Source organism: Lygodium microphyllum, chromosome 9 (assembly GCF_053477565.2).
Source record: "Lygodium microphyllum isolate KBCC chromosome 9, Lygodium_microphyllum_v1.1.10, whole genome shotgun sequence".
Taxonomy (NCBI): Eukaryota; Viridiplantae; Streptophyta; class Polypodiopsida; order Schizaeales; family Lygodiaceae; genus Lygodium; species Lygodium microphyllum.
The window spans coordinates 115,310,739-115,330,498 of record NC_141143.1 but is presented as its reverse complement, the minus strand read 5'-3'; positions in this window follow the sequence as shown (position 1 = coordinate 115,330,498).

Genomic DNA, 19,760 nt, shown 5'->3' with positions numbered 1-19,760 from the left:
CCTACTTCGCAATATGCATACTCGATGCATCCATACTAGATGAGGTGAAGATGCATCACTATTATGTCCACACCAAACAACTTTATCAGTAACTTTGGCCAATGAAGAACTTTAACACACAAGTATAAGGTTGCTTTAATACACAAGGCAAAATATTGTGTGTGTGTGTGTGTGTGTGTGTGAGGAGTATTAATAGTCAAAATTTAAAAATGCATAAAGGGTTTTTTCTGCTGGCACACATGCTGCACCGTCAGTCATAGCTGAAGAGGACGAGGTTGTCAAGACCGTGGCTTCACTTGTTGAAGCTAAGGAGGATGAGAAGCCCAAAGAAGAGCTGTTGGCTGCTGCTGAGGAGGCGCCTGCACCAGAAGGAGATGGAGATGCAAAGACTGCTTCTAGAGACGTACCCATGGACGAGGACACTCCTGTTTCCTTTGAAGATTTGGCATTGTGGGGCATACCACTGCTCCACTCCAAGGGCGATGAGCGCACTGATGTAATACTACTCAAGTTCCTGCGTGCGAGGGATTTCAAAGTTAATGAAGCATTTGGCATGCTTAAAGATACAGTAATTTGGAGGAAAGAGTTTGAGACCGATAATCTTGTTGATGAGGATATCAGCGCCTCCTAGCTACAAAAGGAATGGAAGAGATATGTGGACTTGCACAATAGATGTACAGAGGGAAAGAATGGGACCCACTTTTCATAGAAGACACACTCCTGTATACCAGTATGCCAAAAAATGGCAAAGATGGATGCAAGTATGCACTATGTTTAGATGGAACTGAAAATCGAGCGCTCTATAGCTCAATAGATTCTATTTTTCAAGCACTTTCAAATGATAGGTCACATCATATGGTTTTGAGAAACTTATGAGCATGTTATCCTAGTGCTACCTTTTTAGTATTTAAAAAATGGGAATTGAGAGATTCCCAAACTCACTAATATTGTGTTGTAAGAGGATGGGTGCACTCTAGATGATTACAACATCCAGAAGGAGAGTACGCTCCATTTGGTATTGCGTCTTTGTGTGGGACAGTGACATTCTGGTGCTACATGGCCAGTTAATAGTGTATGCATGTTGGGAAGGACGAGCTGATGTGCCTACGTCAAGTCTTGATATATACTTTTATTGAGGGGGCAATAAAGTGAATGGTCTTGTTGATGATATGCCTATGTAGATATATGTGCATGCCTAGTCTATTGTAGTTGTGTGTGCATATTATTGGTATAGGGAAGCTAGTATAGGCCGTCCCAAAGGCTAGAGGAGATAGAGAGAGATCAGGCCGGACGCATGATATCTGCCATACCAACACCCCTTTTTTTCCTACTCTTTTATTATGTATGACAAATCTTAAGTACTCCTGGTCTCGCATGAATGTTTTCGCACTCTCGTGGCAAAATCACAGCCCCTTGATTAGGTACTCTTGGTTTCACATGCATGTTTCTATGCTCTATTCTCAGAATTGCCTCGATCAAGTACTCCTGTTCTTGCAATTGCCTCAATTAAGTACTCCTGTTCTTGCAATTGCCTCAATTAAGTACTCCTAGTCTCGCATGAATGTTTTCACACGCCAATACTGGCAATCGCCCCATTTTTTACATCCTCATTTTGTAGCTTGATGCACACATCGTTAATGTTCTTGCTTGCATAGACCTGCAATTGAGGGGGGGGTCCGAACTCGTCCTTGTGGCCATAAGGGATTTTCTATCATGTTGTTGAATGGAATAAGGGAGTATAGGGGATTTGTTTTTTAAATATTATTACTAGAATGCTAAGTGTGATTTGGAAACCTTTCTTTTTTAACTCGCACATCTTATAAATGAACGTACTTCAATATTAATAAATTGGATATGTGAAAATAAACAATAAATACCATAGATATTGTATTATTTAAAGTTGTAATGGTTTCACTATGTATTTATATGTTATCTTGCAATGCACTTTATTGAATTTGTAATTTAGGATGTAATAGTGATTGTGTAATTAATGTTACATGAACCTTTTACAAACATAAGAAGTTTAAGATGTAATAATGGTTGCATAATTAATGTTTGAGTGCTTAAAAAATAAAGCAAGGGCATCATATGAGGAGATGTTAAGCCACACTCAAAATGGATAATAGTTGTGACGGACTACTAAGTTCCAAGGACACGACCTTCCTATCTATGTTTAGTTTGGCATCTCTAAGTTATTAAATCATTAAAAAAGGGTTTACTAAATTTAGAAGTGTGATGTCTTAGGAAATGTTAATTGATATGTTTTACTTTGGAACTTATAGGAAATGGACAAGGAAGGAAGATCATCTTTAAGAAGGTGCACATGCAATTATAGGTGTTTGCGTACTTTGGAGGGTTGGCGGATGGTTAGCCAAAGTGCTTACTATGGACACTACCACTATGACTTGAAGAATGAGATTCATCCTCCTCCAACTAGGAGCCCTCACAAAGAGAATAAAATGTGGTGTGATTGTACATATTTTTGTCAAGGGGGACGATATGTATCTAGCCAAACCTTTTACAAACATAAGAAGTTAAAAGAGAAATTCGAGAATCTTGCCATTTCTCTTAGTCTCAATGTTATAGATGGTGATCAAGAAAACTTGAAAGCTAAAATTGGATCTCTCAATATAAAGCATATCTACTGATGGTTCCTTCTAAAGACCTCTTCCTTTGGTTAAGGCGCAACACTCCAACATCATAGCCATTGAAATTAGCCACCTCTGCCCCCAGCATTGTCAAAATCGTCAAAATCTACCCGAACTGCACCTGTCTTTGTTTCGTCGTCTTACGCGCCTGCTGCTCGACCAGATCCTAATGATGGTTATGGGGCAATGAAAGCCCATGAGTCAAGCTTTCTTTCCATTAAATTTTTTTGGAAAATGATCAAGTATTCAGCCCACACAGAGCAAAAAACCAGGCCCCTGTCTGAAACCCTAAACTGTCAGCCATAGCCATTTTCATCAAAGCTTAAAAATCTCATCATTTTCTCTCTCCTACCACCTGGAGCAACCCATTGCCACTCTAATCTATTGCCCCAACATCAAATCAAGGAGGGGAAGGACCTGGAAAGATCGACAAAGGATCGAAGACCCGAATAGGAAGATTCAAGCTCAACATCAAGTCAGACATAGTGTGTTTTCCACACTACCATTACTTGTGTCTCTTGACACATTGTAATCTGCTCTTTCACTTGTAAAATCTGAGAATCTTGGAACTGATTTGTTGGTGCTCTAGCTCTCTAGCATGGGAAAAGACTCACCGATAGCTCAGTTCAAGGGAGTTGGGTTTCACACCTGGAAAACCTGCATCAAGCTCATCTTGATGAACAAGGGTCTCTGGGCCATCACAAATGGCAAAGAGAAGAAACCTCGAGATGTGGACCTTGCAGCTACGTGGCAAAAGAATGATGACAAAGCCCAATCCATTATCAAACTGGAGCTAGATGACAGCTATATCCACCATGTGGATAACTATGAGACCTCACAGGATACATGGAAGAGACTTGACACCTTATTCGGTGCACAGTCTAAATCATCAAAGTATGGTCTCATGATTGAGTTTTTCAGGCTTGAAATGAAGTCCAGCACATCACTTGCCACACATCTAAATTACATGGAAGGACTTCTAACCCAACTTGCAGGAATATTAAAATGGAAGAAGATGTTTGCATTGGTGTTCTACTTAAGAGTTTGCCTCCTGAATATAATAATGTATCAACAAAATTAATCAACATGCCAAATCCTGAACTTGTTAATATCCATGCATCACTGTTAGAAGAGGAAAAGAAACTAAAAACTAAGGAAGAACCAAGTACCTCTAGAGATTAGCATGCATTATATGTTGGCAACAGGTACAAAGGCAAGAAGGATTAGCTCTTCTGTGACTTCTGCAAAAGGACTGGACACACCGAGAAGTTCTGCCACGCAAGAAAGAGGTCCCAAAAGGCATATCTAGTTGCAGTTCAAGAGGAAGAAGAAAATGGAGCAAAGGAAGAAGAAAAAGAAGACCACCAGGAGAAGGACAAACCTCATCAATCCTTCTATTCAGATAGACTTTTTTAGTTTTGTGTTTCCTAGTCCTAATGTCTCAAACATAAACTTGTAAAACTCCTCAGTTATCCTTGTACTACAGCCTCTGTACACTTTGTAAGGCCCCTGCTACAGCCTTTGGATGTCCATCATGTTTGTGGTACCCACACTTAGCCTTTTCTGTGATAGCCTCTGGTGTTTTGCCATGTTTATGGTGTGCCCACACTTTCCAGGTGTTGCTTTTACTAAAGCCTCTACACACTTTGTACTTTTGGTTGTGATTGAGGAGGGGTGTTGAGATACTTGCAATCACACCTATTCTAGCCCCTTTGTATAGGACAGCTAGGCTAGGAAGATGCAGTCCATTCTAGGAAGAGAGACAAAATCCCATATGCACAGTGGATGTTAAGTGCTACCAAAGAACTCTATATAACAATGTACTTGTGTTAACCCCAACACAAAGAGAGCGAAAGAAAGTGGAAAAGACACTGGACAAAGGCAGAAAAAAGGTAGCCTGACGGAAGGAAAAAAGGAGAAAAGGCCAAAAGCGCAAGGACAACCTTAAAAGGCCAAGGCAAACACAAAAAGGGAGAGGCGCATAAAAAGCGCACCCTAAAATCTTGTAAAAGAGTGCCGGGCTCTCACCCGTGCAATTTGTAAATATAGAAGGGTAGTGAAAAGGAAACGAGGAAGATAAAAGGACAATGGAAAACAAGGCCTAGGCTATGACCGGCCATGTAAAAAAGGGAAAAAGGGGATGACCGCCCAAAAGGGAAGTAGGGTTTTGTATATAAAGTTGAAAAGTGAATGAAGAGCTCATTCTTTGGTGTGGCAAAACTAGTCTTCTTCTTCCTCTCTTCTTCTCTCCTTCTTGCTTGTGTATGCTCTTTAGAGGGAGTGTGAGAGTGTGAGGGAGTGAGTGTGTGTGAGAGCGAGGGATCAAGAGGGTGAAGCTCTTCACCATCTCCTCTCCCCAACTTCTCTTCTCTTCTCTTCTCTTCTCTTGTGCGCGCGGCTATGGAGGATGGAGCTTGGAGATGGAGGAGGCTTGAGGATGCTTGAGCTAGCATCGAGAATCGTGGAGCTACTGGAGTGAGAGAGAGAGGAGGGTACTCGATCGAGCATTAAGGTAAGTTCACTGCATTTGTCGGATCGACGGCGCATCGGCTAGGTGAGAGATAGCCATGAGAGCTCACTTGGAACACTTGAAACAATAAGCAGTCCGTGGGTCTTGGCAGTTGAGCGAAAGCTCCCACATTTTGGTTCCGTTGCCGGGACTAACGGATTCAAGCTCGAGAACTCGCGCGCCTCACATCGAGCATCGAAGTAGGGTATTCACCCTGAAACGGAGCTTGAGATAGGTAGGAAGTCGGGTGTTTTTTATCTTCAGAACAGGTAAGTATTTTGGAACAATCTGGTTATTAATTACTGGAAAACATGGAGAAATTAGTTCAGTGTTTTGCTTTCGATTCAGGATGTGTTTAGGATAGATTAGCAGTAGGAAATCACACACGAAGAGGTAGAGGGCTACTGTTGTGAAACAGGGGGAAAACCATAGGAAACGAAAGGAAAAAATGGAGTAAATGCAAAGGTAACGGCAAAGGAAACACCAGGGAAGGAATCTGTAGTGGGTAGGGCAGAACTAGTAGGGTATAAACTTTGGGAGGGCAAGAGGACCCCATTTCCAACCAACGGAGAGCGAGAGAGATAGAGAGTGAGAGAGTGAGTGAGTTGGAGTCGTCCGATCGACCAGAGCTAGGAGGACATCGCATTCGGCGACTCCCAAGTAACCGATCTCCTCCGCCCCACTTCAACTCCGTTGCTGGTTAATCGCATGACCAATAGGATAAAACACCTAGTGAAAATCGAGCAAATCTGTGTGCGCAACTCATCGGACCGGCAGAATCGGACGTCCGACCCAGTGTCCGATTCCCAGAATCGGACACTCGGACAACTGTCCGATTGGAACGACCCGTCCAATCACTAGGCTCGGATCAACTGGTTCGATCGGACGTGCCACGTGGCACTCGGACCAACCGTCTGATTTTTAGAATTGGACGCTCGGACCAACTTGTCCGACTCAAACACTTGGACCACTCGAACGCTCTGACTCGGACCCACCCTGTCCGATCAGATGAAGTAATACACGTCACCAGTCGGACCACCTGTCCGATTCGATTCCCAGAATTGGACCCATCCATAATCGGACCACTAGGAATCGGATCACCTGGTCCGATCGGACCGATTCCTCGAACACCTACCCGTCCGATTCTTGAGAATCGGACACGTGGATCGGACCGATTCCTCGAACACCTGCCCATCCGATTCTTGAGAATCGGACACGCGGATCTTAAGACTACCACTCCGCCCTGACATACCTGGTCCGATTCCCACAATCGGACCACTGGTAAATCGGACCACTGGTAAATCGGACGTCCGATTCCCAGAGTCAAACCAAAACAAAACCTGACCCATCCAGGGACACACTGGGGCACTCCTCCAGCGACCCACCCCCACGTGAGTGACAGGAAGCAGCATAGGACCCTGGGACCCGTAGAGTGGCCAGGACTAGAGTAGCAAAGCCTGTTAGGCCCAAAACGAGAAAAAGTGAGTAAGACGCCGGAGAATCACTCACAGCACTCTGATTGAATTTCCGCACTTGAAGAACACTTAGGAAAGCCGAAAGCCTGATTGAGCACAAGTGCACGAGAAACAACACACTCACGAGTGACCATAAGTTGAGCGCTGCATTCAAAAATTAAAAAGAACTCACTCAGATAAATCGCCCAAAAAACCCACCACTAGGAGAAGACCCAAGATGTAAGCAAACGCGCGGAGCGCAAGATAGGATCAAGCAAGGAGCGACAACGACAAGGATCTGACTTACAACCAGGCGCAAGAATCCCACCATGACAGAGGGAGTCTCAGATCATCGGTTTACAGGGGAGCTAGATGTTAGCGCATTTCCAGAAGCCATACAACAACTGGTGAGCAGTTACGATGCACATGCCAGGTACGAATACTGTGGCAGGATGGCAGAGGCAATCATTGCAGACCTGGAGGAGGAGAGGAGGCTAGCCCGCAAGGCATTGCAGGGCATAGCCGAGTACAACAGGGACCAATGAGCCAGGAGCCTAAGGCAAAGCATGGAGCTGCATGAGGTGCAGCGAGTGCTGAACTTGGCTGGCCGAAACCGGACAGACCAGGAAAGAGCACTAGAGGAAGACCTGACGCTGGGCGAGCTCCTCATGAAACGGCTGCTCGATAACACCGCGGTGGAACAGAATGCCACTGCGCTAGCAACCTCGCTACTTGCAGGACTAGGGGCAAACCAGGGCTCAAAATCCAAGCCAAAATACCTATTGTCGCCAAGCAACTCGACAAGTACCAGCCACCGGACGACCCATACAGCTTTGTTGAGCAGTTTGAGCAAGTCTGCGAAGCCAATGGCCTCAACAACCAGGCCCAACGTTCGCAAGCATTCGAACTCTGCTTAAGTGATAAGGGTAGGACGTGGTATACGAGCCTAGATGCTATAGAACGAGCCAACTTCAATAACCTCAAGGACCTTTTTGTTAAGAGGTTTGCCGAACCCGGATACTCTGACAACCTGCTAGTGCGCCTGATGAACATCAAGCAGAAGGAGAGGGAGGGCATCCGCGACTATGTGACCCACGTGAGAAGCCTCCTTAAGAGAATCCCCTTAGGCGAAAGACCAACTAACAGGGCAGTGTCAACCGTATTCATCAGTGGGATTCAGGATGAAGAATTGTACAAGGCACTAGCAGGCAACTCGAGCTTGCAAACGGGATGTGGTGGCTAGGGTTTTTGAGGAAGCCATTAGGGTTGATGACCAGCTGAAAGAGCGGAGCTCCAGGAGCTCAAACCTAGAAGAAATCAACCCACGGAGTTTAGAGCGAACGCCAACCTCTAGCGAGTGATCCAACGCATCGTCCCAAGATAAGGGGAAGGCCACCGAGACTTGGCCGAGGTCAAGACGGAACTGGCCAAAATACAAGACATGTTGAGGCAACCGACGCGTCCGCACGTCCAGTGTGTGTACTGTGGAGGAAACCACCTGTCGGCAGAATGTCAGGATCCTAGGTCAAGACCCTGTGCTAACTGTGGAAGGTTCGGCCACGATGCCGCACACTGTAGACTACCACGAAGACTACCATATACGCAACCCTACGGCCAGCTCTACTCGGCTAACAGGCCACAGCCATTCTTCGGAAGGGGAGCCCCGCTAGCCCTACCAGCGCCTAACGACATGAAGCCAGCGGTCCCTAGGCTGGACATAAATCCTACCGGTATTCCTAGACCGCCTGGTCCCTATGTGACCCACCCACCGAGCGATGCTCCCATGCACTACGTAGAGGATCCCAGTGATGAAGAAACCTACATATACCCTTACGTCTCGCATGACGACGAGGGCAATGCAATCCTCATGGATTACCGACTGGTGCCGGTGATGGCATTAGGACGAGGATGGGGTAGAGGCCTGGGAGGGCAGCCACAGGATTCGGTCACTTGTTGGACGTGTGGACATCCCGGTCACATCTCATCACGCTTCCCAGAAAGAGAGGAGCAAAGTAGGGACAAAGCTGACCAAAGGTGCGCGGAGTGCGGTATCACCCATCTTTTCATAGACTGCCCAAAACGGAAGCCGTCTTCTGGTTCAGCTAATTTGCCGTCCGTCCCGCTGGGACTGTTTGGTGTTGAAAACCCCGATAGGGAGGCCACACCTATCCCCCTACGAGTGATGACCCGAGCACAAACGAAGCAGGCCAGCGTCTCTCTGCCAGGACCTAGCAATCCCGACGCGACCTCAGTAGGAAAGAAGAGTCGTAGGCAGAAAAAGAAGAGATTAGAGGCTAAGGTCGCACTAAAAACCGATAGCATTACGACCTTACCCCATGGAAAGAAAGTCTCAGATGCAGAGGTAGAGACTTCAGCCCCTAAAACTGCCCAAAAGGAAAGCACTAAGGTAGGGGAATACCCACACCCCAAGCGGCAATTGGAAGCCATAGAAAAGGTGAAGGAATGGGTAAGGGAGGCTCAACAGCACCTCAAGGATGTCGAACCCATCACGGAGGATGAGATTGATGATCTCTCCAGCATGAGTGCGCCGCTATCACTACCCCAACCTAAGTCTGCCGAGGCTGCTACGCCACAGGCAGTGCCGTCAAGGCCAAGCCTAGACATAACAGACCCGTAGGACAGCCGTGGCCATTGGCCCAGACAATCTGAACGAAGGGAAGGACGAGTGTTTAGCAATCTCCTAACCACACTAGTGACCAACCCTGTAATGGTTGGTCTAGGAGAGCTGCTCAAGCAGCACTCTACCCTATGGCAGGACCTCAAACATTGGGTCGAGAGACCACATGAGCAAGCTCCCGCAGATGCTCAAGACCAGGATGCGGAAACGCACTTACCAAGTTTGACGCTACACTCAGGCCCTAAATCCTTGCACATCAACGCCTTCTAGGAGGGCTCGGAGATGCACGCAGTCATGCCAGTCTTAGCCCTGGGAGATGCAATGAGAAAGGGGATTGTAGACACAGGAGCTGGGGTTAGTGTGCTTAACCACGCAGTGTTACAGAAGTGGGAAAACCCGCCTGTCGAAGCTGCTCGGTTTAACGTCACGCTAGCAAATGGTATGCGAGTGAAACCATTCGGGGTCTTGAAGAATTGGCCAGTGAAGATTGCAGGAGTCCAGTTCTCTGTCGACTTTATTGTCATGAAGGGAGTGGACTATGATATCTTATTGGGTCGACCCTGGATGCGCAATGCTAGAGTTATCGAAGACTGGGGTAACAGCCTGATCTTCCTGGGCAACCGAACTAACATTGTGAGAATAGAGATGGACACTTGGAAGACCTCGCCAGTCGACCTAGACGCCATCTCTACTCTACTCAAGGGAAACACCCAGAACAAGGAACCTTATGGGTCCTTAACGAAGTATATCCCTTGTCCAGAGGATGAGCAGGATTGGATGCACGTTCTCGCTACATTCGACCTGCCGTTCTCAGATCATGAGGTGTACGAGCAGGCTGTCAAAACAGTTGGCAAGCCAAGAGAAACACGGCCTACACCTGTCTACATGATGGCAGCAAGCCCCCATGACGGGCCTAAGCCTGTTGCTTCCCAAGTGCCTACCAACAGGAGAGAACTCCAGGGAATACTGGGGCACCTAACGAACCGACTAGCATGCAATGCAGCCGCCAATCTCAAGCCTCTCCAAGACCTCTTGGAAGAACCCGAGTGGAAGTGGACCAGGGCACACGAACTGAACCTCAAATACAACTAGGCGTTGGTCCCCAACCAACAAGACGAGGCAGAGCAGGCCTTGGGGGACGATGAGCAGTCTAGCGAGGCAGATTTCGGTGACGAATACGAAGATTGCCAACCCTTTGATGAAGGAAGTGAGGGTGAGATGGACACTGTAGAATATGACACCGAAGGGCGAGAGATTGAGCAAATCCGAGCAAATGCTAAGCCGTAGCCGAGACCGGCCCTTAGAATGGACCAAGGAGTCATGTGTGCGAAATGCGATCGTGCTTGGTTGGAACAGATGGGAGCTGTGGATTTTAAGCAAGCCGGCCTGACCCAACCAGGAACGGCAGCAATGCTTAGAATCGAATCGCCATCCGAACTGCGGCCGCCAGGGGAGACCACCTCCTCCAGTGAAAATGGGGAATTCGACTCTGAATCTGAAGTTACTTCAAATGATGACCCAGAAATCCCTAGGCCACCCATGACCAGACGCACCAAGGGAGACTTACCCATCCACCTGAGGCGCAGACGGTTACGGCAGAATGAAGCTAAGTGTCCCAATGATGCGTGATTAGAGGAACAAAGGAAGCCACAAGACCTCCCTAAGCGCTTTTCAAAATTCAAAAGAGGGGACAGGGTGGTGGTTCTGCTAAGTGCCAAGTGCCAAGGGCAAACCCACGAACCAATCGAAGGGCCAACCAAGGTCAAGGAGGTAAACCTAGCCCTGGAAGGGGAAGCACCCCGACCAGTGTCCATTGTCGAGGACTTGACCACTGAAGAAGAATCCAGCCTTGTCACTCTTTTGCGGGAGTACCGGGACGTATTTTCTTGGTCTTTAGATAAGCTACGAGGGGTAGACCCGAGTGTTGTGACTCACAACATACCCATGACAACAGATGCATCTAAAGACCATACCCCATGAATCCAAAGCATGCCCATGCTGCCAAGGAGGAAATTGACAAGTTGATGAGAGCCAGATTCATTTACGAAATTGAGCACACGGACTGGGTGTCACCCATAGTCATTGTGATGAAGAAAAACGGCAAGATTCGAGTGTGCGTCAATTACAAGAAAGTAAATGCCGCGACAAAGAGAGACAACTACCCCTTACCATACACCGAGCACATGCTCGAGAGGGTGGCAGGTAAGGAAGCCTACAGTTTTCTGGATGGCTTCTCGGGGTACAATCAGGTGCAAGTGCACCCTGCGGATAGGCACAAGACCGCCTTCGCCACTGAGTGGGGCATCTTTGCATACGTAGTCATGCCATTCGGGCTAACCAATGCCCCCGCCACCTTTCAACGCCTCATGTGCACCATATTCAAGGACATGCTTCGCAAGGAGTTAGAGGTCTTCGTCGATGACTTGTGTGTCCATTCGGCCTGGAACCAACATCTCGAAAAACTCCACGCGGTCTTTGAACGATGTCGTTTATATTGTCTCTCCCTCAACCCCCTGAAATGTCAGTTTTGGGTGAAGCACGGATGCATCTTGGGACACATGGTGTCCAAGAACGGCATTGCCACGGACTTCTCAAAGGTCAAGGTCATCATGGACCTTCCACCCCCAAGTAATTACAGGGGAGTTCAATGCTTCTTAGGTCACACAGGATACTATCGGCGGTTTGTACTGAACTACGCACTGATCGCTAGGACATTGTACAAACTGCTAATTGTCTTCGAGTGGACTGAAGCATGCCAACGAGCCTATGAGGAACTGAAAAAAGCCCTAACAACGGCACCTATCCTACGATCCCCAGATTGGACTATGACTTTTCACGTACACATCGATGCCTCTAAGTTTGCCGTGGGGACAGTGCTGTGCCAACCTGGTGAGCATAACTTAGATTACCCAGTGAGTTTTGCTAGCAGGCAGCTCACTGAGATAGAGATGAATTATTCGACAACGGAAAGGGAGGGATTAGCCATGGTATTCGCCGTGAAGAAGTTCCGGCATTACCTACTAGCCACCCCCTTCACCTTCTTTGTAGACCATCAAGCCCTGCTCTATCTACTCAACAAACCTTGTGCTACAGGACATATAGCCCAATGGCTTCTCCTGCTCCTGGAGTTCGACTTCTCAGTAGTGGTACGGAAGGGAAAACAACACTACATGGCTGACCATCTGTCCCGTATACCCATAGGAGAAGCTGCTGGACAAGGCATCATGGACGAGTTACCAGATAGCCACTTATTCCATGTATCCAGCAAAAAAGACCTATTCAGGGCCGATCTTACACCATACTAGGCAGATGACATAGTCCAAGTGCTCGAGCATGGGCTGCCCGAACGACCACTAGAACGGGCATGGCTTAGGTGCTTAATCCTGAAAATCCAGCCCTATCAGTTGATTGCAGGCCAGCTCTATAGGTTGGGGCAAGATGGTCTGCTATGTAGATACGCGTACGTGAGCATGAGATGCACGATGTGCTCTCACAGGCGCACAACAATATTGCAGGAGGACACTTTAGCGGGGACACTACATCACGAAAGGTGTTGCAGTCCCAACTATGGTGGCCCACACTCTTCCGCGATGCCTCACAATTTGTCAAACATTGTGACGAGTGCCAACGGACAAGGGTCCCAGTCCGTAAAGATCAGATGGAGTTAACCCCGGTTATCACTCGCCAACCTTTCGAAAAATGGGGAATTGACTTCATAGGACCCATCAGCCCCGCAGCACAATATTCACAGGCTAGATACATCGTGGTGGCCACGGATTACCTCACCAAATGGGCGGAGTCAAGGGCCACGCGCAAAAACGACGCTAGGACAACTGCCAAGTTTTTATGGGAGCAAGTAATCTCGCGTTTTGGTTGCCCCATCGAATTGGTTAGCGACCAGGGAATGCACTTCATCAACGAAGTGATAGCCCATCTCCTATCAACCTTCCTCATCACCCATCGCAAATCCTCACCATACTACCCTCAAGCTAATGGCGAGGCTGAATCAACCAACAAAATTCTCACTGTCCTAACCAAAGTAGTCTCAGCCTCACGAAGTGACTGGGATAACAAGTTGATGGCAGCCCTGTGGGCCTACCGAACGGCTTATAAGACGGCCGTCGGACAAACGCCTTTTAGGCTAACCTATGGGACTGAAGCTATTCTCCCATTAGAATTCTTCGTCCCTAGCCTGCGGATAGCACTCCACAAACGATGGGAAGGGAGGGAGGCATGGACGCAATGCTTGGTCGAGCTCGAACGCATGTCAGAGGTTCGTCTCCTAGCCACCCATGCACTTATCTGTGAGAAAGCCAGACGCAAAAGCTGGTTTGACAAACACGTCATGCAACGAGAGTTTGAGCCGGGTGACCTAGTGATCCTCTACTCAGCTAAAGGACACAAACAAAAGATGAAATTCAGAGGTCCCGGACCCTTTAAGGTCCGCACAATCAGCCGAACTGGTAATGTCGAGCTGGAAACACTGGATGGTGAGGGAATGGGCTTCTTCAACGGCAGTCGAATCAAGAAGTACTATCCGCCCACTCACCCGCTGCATGAACAACCAATGGTGGAAACACCCGTTAAAATACGAGTAGCCACACTTACGGAAATCTGCGAGAATGAGGAGGAGCCTATAGAACCCGCCTACCTCCGCATCACGGTCACGGCCAAGCAGATGTGCTCCTTCAACGCCCTGATTGACGAGGGGGCAGATTTTAACATTTTGATGCATGAGCATTGGACCCAACTTGGTGCACCAATGCTTCATCCCACAACAGCCAGATTGAACCCATACGGGGCCCAATCCTACCCGATCCTCGGCACATGCAGAGTTGCCATTTCTATCCAAACTGAAACTATTCCCATGCTGTTTTATGTCCTACCCGATGCCAGGAATGCAAGCACAGAGTCATTGCTCGGGCGAACTTTTAAAAAGCAGACCCGTTGCAATGTTGATTATGAGTCGCAACACATCCACCTAACAATCGGGAGTGTGCCTATTGTCACGACTTTCAGCAAGGGCCTCGTAACCCCAACACCGCTCACTTGGCCACCGATAGAAATAGCCGCACCTAGGACTAAGGAAGAGGGTCGTGCATATCTACTACACCCAGATCCCCACGCACCGCGGCCCGCCACACCCAAAGCAAAACCCCAACAGACTCACTTGCAATGGGTGCCTAAGAAGCCTCGAGACCGGCCTAGAACCAGACGCGCGTGTCCACGGAGCACCTACAAACCTAAACCTAGGAGACCAAGACGCCATCATCACAAGCGCCGCGTGATTAAACAAATATGGGTCCCTAAAATCCTCCTGCATGCACAAGGCTACTATGAGGGGAATGCCTCACTGTGGATCCCCAAAATCCCAACTGACACAGGCCCTGGTTCTATGTCAACCTCAAGGCCTTGTCCCCTGACACCTCAAGACCACGAATCGCAGGGTCCACCCCAGTCACCCGACTCCTTTGCGAGTCAACCCATAGGCGTCACACACGCCCAACGACCCAAGCAACGGCCATCACCACAGGAGGCATCACCCAACCAACCCAACCTGCAACTCAGCAATCCTGTTGACCAAAGTAGCATCGCCCCTAAGATCAAACCCGACCCATCCGTCCAACCAAGGCCCGGGTTGCTGACTCAAACAAGCCCCCAGCTTGCAGCTCTGTACTGACACAACCTCCAGCTCCAGCAAACCCCAACCACCCGTCGGCCTTAAGCCTTCCTATGAACGAAAGTCATTCCTAACGCTGGCCCCGCTGACCTTGCCGAGGACACGGGGGATGATGTCGTGGACTGCATTATGTAAAATATTACACGGCGCAGCGAACAGAATCTGAGAAAGAGATAGAGAGTACACAACAGATAAGAGGAGAATCAGTAAATTCTTTAACTCCAAACAACTGATACAAAGATGGCTCTGTCCACCCGTGCGCTTCCATTGTGTGAAGCTTAGATGGCGATCTAGACAGAAGATAGGTGAAGAGTTTAAGGCTAGCTGGAACAACAACTCTGACTGGGTGAAAGATGAGTATGTGATGGTTGCGAAGGGGTTTAGCTTTTATAGCCTGCGAAGGTCGTTAGGTCGGCCTATTGACCGACCTACCATATGAGCCTCCACTAGTCGACCAGGGAATATCCCTTTACCATCGGGCCAGGGGCGTTGCCCTCGGACCCCCGCCAGGGGGGCCGCTGGCCCCCCTGGGACCCCCCAGCCAGGGGCCGCTTCCGCGGCCCCCGAACCCCACAATAGGGGCCCCTTTTAACTCCCTTACCACGCAACTCAATGCAATGTGCCTCGAGTTGCTACCAGCTTAACCACTCCGTCTAACCCAAAGATTAGACCCACAATAGTCACCTTTTTGCCATCCGGTCACATAGACCTCATCTGATATACAAGTCAGAACTCAACCAATGTCCGGGCTCACATTTGGCTTCTCCTCATAATGGGGGCCTTACAACTTTGAGCACCATGGATCATTGGTAGCACCTTATGAGGGTGGGGCATTGATCATATCTAACACATGAAACAGCTCGATGCCACCTTTGTTGCACTGGCCCTCAGCTATGACCGCCTAGACTTGGGACTATTAGCAGAACCCCTTGCAACAACTGACGTGCACACTATGCCTTGCTCTTGGGAGACTTTTGAATTCGCCTTTGCACAAGCTTCTCGCTCTGCCGCTGAGCTGCTCGCTCGCGAGGTCTCCAAAGAGCAAGCCATTAAGCAACGCCTCATCCCATCATTTGACCCACGCACGACGTCCGGCCTCACTAGCCAAGAAACAACAAGGTTGTCCCACCTGGCGGACATGGAATCACCCTTCTTGAAGTAGTGGTACGCTCTTCGATTGAAATGGGCAGTTGGGGGATGCCGCATAATGACCAACACCGAACAACGCCGAGCCATCAAGACGGCCGAGTATGATCCCACATACGTCGCGCCCACCTCGTATCGAGTGTTAACCACTCTTCGAGGTCGAACCATGGACGATCATATCTTAGGGCACCCCTATTTCGACCGCATCCTGACAGAAGAAGAGCTCCACATCGCAAGTTGGGTCAACTCCAGTGATTTCCTCACCAATGTCCTCACATACATCACCCACGTAGGCATCCGACCCTGTGACCTGGACCACTCTGCACACTTAGAATATAACCCCAACTTCTACGATTGGCTCCTCCACAAATAAACATGAACACCTTGGGCCCACAACCTCCAATCCTGGGACGGATTTTTCTTTTCCACAAGGGGGATGGAGCAGTAAACGGAGTTAAAACTAAGAAGTAAACCAAGCATGAAGGTTAAAACTAAAAAGTGAACCAAGCATGAAAAGGCTCCAAATTAAAATGACATACAGAAATAGGTGATAGAAGTTTGAAAGGAAAAATCACAGTTATGAACGATAAAATCTGCTATGGTCGTCCAACAAATTGGTTGCCAAAAATACTAAAAAGTTAATTGACTGAATGTACAAGTGGCGACCATGGCAGGTCAAGACAAAGCTGGCAAACTCCCTTTCTCGGAGGAAGAACAGGTGCGGTACGACCTCACTGTGGAGACCAGAGCACTCAATCAGCTGAAGTTCCGCCACATATTCAACTTGGAAGACGTGGTTATTGAGGAACCGGTGGTACGACGGATCATAGAGCAACACCACTTACAAAGGTATCTGGACGCAGTGGGCCAGAGGATAAACTACACCCTGTGCGCTGAGTTCCTACGCACCTTCAACAAAAACAGGGGCACCGTCACGGTGCGGGACAGGGAAGCCACCAAACAGGTGCAGGTTGAACTGACCCCTGAACTAATAGAAAGGGCACTGGGGCTTCCGAACAAGGTGGAGAAGAAACCAAAAAGGGACGTCTATGCCATGTTGGGAATGGACAAAGTGAAGGTCCACACCAACGACGGAGTCAACCTGGCAGACATCCCTGATCCAGAGATTCAACTGCAGGCAAAAATGATGCATACCCTATTTTTGAGTCAACGGTACAACAGCATCATGTCCAGGATCAATGTGCCTCTTCTTGAAAGCATCGTTGCTCAGGCACTGGATGAGGTGAACCTCAACGGGTTCGTGAGAAGGACGATTGAGGCCTCGGCAAAGGTCCTGGCAACAGGAGGAAGGGCCGTAGCAGGAGAATCCCCTTCACCTCGATCAACCCATAAAGCCTCATCCTCCAAGGCCTCCATCATAGGTTTTGAAGGTGCCCTCACTGCGATCATCCACGAGGCAATAGGGTAGGGACGAGCAGGAGAGGACAAACAAGGAGATGGCGGAAAAGGTGGCGAATCGCCGTCGCAATCCCAGCCTCAGGCAGAAGAGCAGTTTGATGAAACAGAAACGGACACCGACGAGGAGGGAGAACCTCAGGCTGCACCAGAAAGGAAAGCGGAGCAACGGACTAAAGCCCTGCACGGAAAGAGAGAGGAGGAGCGAAGGAGAAAAGAGAAGGAAGAGCTCGAATGGGCCCGAAGAGAGTCGGTAAGGGAAGAGGAGGAAAGAAGAAAGAGGGCTGAAGAGGAGCTGAGGAGGAGGGAAGAAGAAGAATTGGAGCTGGCGACCCATCGCTCCATCGAGGAACAGCGGAGAAAAGACGTGGAAGGAGCGGGCAGTCCATACCAACCTGAAGCACCTGGCCCCAGCACTGGTATGCCGGAACCTGTGCAGCTGCCTCCTGCAAAAGGGGAAGGAAAAGACCCAGTCAGACCATTCTCCCCCCTCCTCGTACCACCCATGCAAGCCACCCCCCTCAGGGTGACACCCCCTACCACCACCGCCCTGGGTCACACCCCAAAGATCGATGAAAGCAACGTGGACACCTGGTTGCAATTCTTGGTGGAAAGAGAGTTGGCAAGGGAAGCGGCCGGGGCCACCCCAATTTCAGGTGCCAAAAGGGCAACCACGGCCAAGCTGGAGCCAGGGCCAGAAGTGAAAAGACAAAAAGTGGAGGAGATTGCCACCACTAAGATCATGTCCCACTCCCCACCTCCAACAGGCCACTACGATGACTACGTGAAGGAGTTGCTCGCGCAATTGCAAACGGCCAGGCAAGAAAGGAGGATGGCAGTGGAGGAGCTAGTAGCGGAACGCGAATCACAAGCCGCCCTCCAACTGGACAAAGTGAGGCAAATAACAGAATATCAAAAGGAAATCGTTGTGCTTAGGGAGGAGGCCAGCACCAAGGAGGCGGAGGAGCTAAAAGCCCTGAAGGAGTGCGACGTTGCCTGGGAGGGAAGAAGGAAAATCCTAATGGAGCGTCTCACCAGGGAGAGGGAGACAACTGCCCACCTTCAACACAAGAATGACCAGTTATCTGCAGCCAACTTGGAGGCGCAGAGTCAGCTTGAGAAAATTCGACAAGAGGTTGCAGAGCTGGATCAATTAAGGGCAGAACAGGTGCGTAGGTTGCAGGCAACCTGGGACCAACTCAACAAGTAGATCGCAGAGGAGCACCGAGAGCAGTCCCGCTTGCGCCATGAGCTTGAAGCCCAGCAACAACAATTTATGGCGATGACCCTCCAACAGGGGGAAAGCCTGGAAGACATGGAGAGGCAGGCAAAGGAATGGTCCAATCATAACGAGCAGAGAGTACAGGACTTAGCACGCCAGTTGTCCAAGGCTGAGGGAGACAGAGTGATGGCTGAAAACCAGGCAGAGGCATCCCAGCTCACTATGATAGCTCAGCAGCGCACTTTTATCAACACGCTGCTCCACGCCACCCAATCAGAAACAAATGAGGCCAATGCAAAGAAAGCTAACCATTGCATGCAAGGCCCTCATGGCAGGCCTGCACGTACCACTGCAGCTAGGAGGCCTACTGCAGAGCCTAGAAGAACAAAGAAAATATCTAGCACAAGTAGGACTGACAACACAGGAGATGGACGACCTTGGGTTCACTGAGGAGAAAACACAGGAGGAGGAGCAAGCGAAAGGGGGTGAGCCAGAGCTTGACCTAGGGCCTCAAGGAGAGGAATATGTCCCACCACCCCCTCAACCCCAACAAACCGAAGTGCCACCCCATGACACATCTGCCGAGCGAAGAGCGGCCCACACCACCCGAAGGAAGGAGATGGTGGAGAAGGCAAGAAGAAAACTGAAGGCCAGACCTACCCAGAAACAGCCTGCCCCTTTCCCGCTGCGCACCCAAGACTCCCCCGCTGAATACCGCACTGAAATGATTATTTGGGAGCGGCAGAAGTATAGCCGAGACCCCTTTGATCTACGCTTCGAGTTTCCCACCGCCTTAAATAGGGTGCTGCCCATTCAGTTGGTGGAGGATGTCATCGCCATGGGGGCTCGGCTCAAGACTAAATGGTTAGCAGAGCGTGAGGCCCACCCAACTGCTTGGGGGGCCAAGGATCGCGAGTTTTGGCAAGACAAAGTCCTCCAGGTACCTTGCACAGTGGAAGGCTATAATTGCCAACCCACCTGGAGGCGGCGCATTTTTGACGTCAACCTGGAGGCATGGATGGCGTTTTGCAACACCCTCCCTTCAGA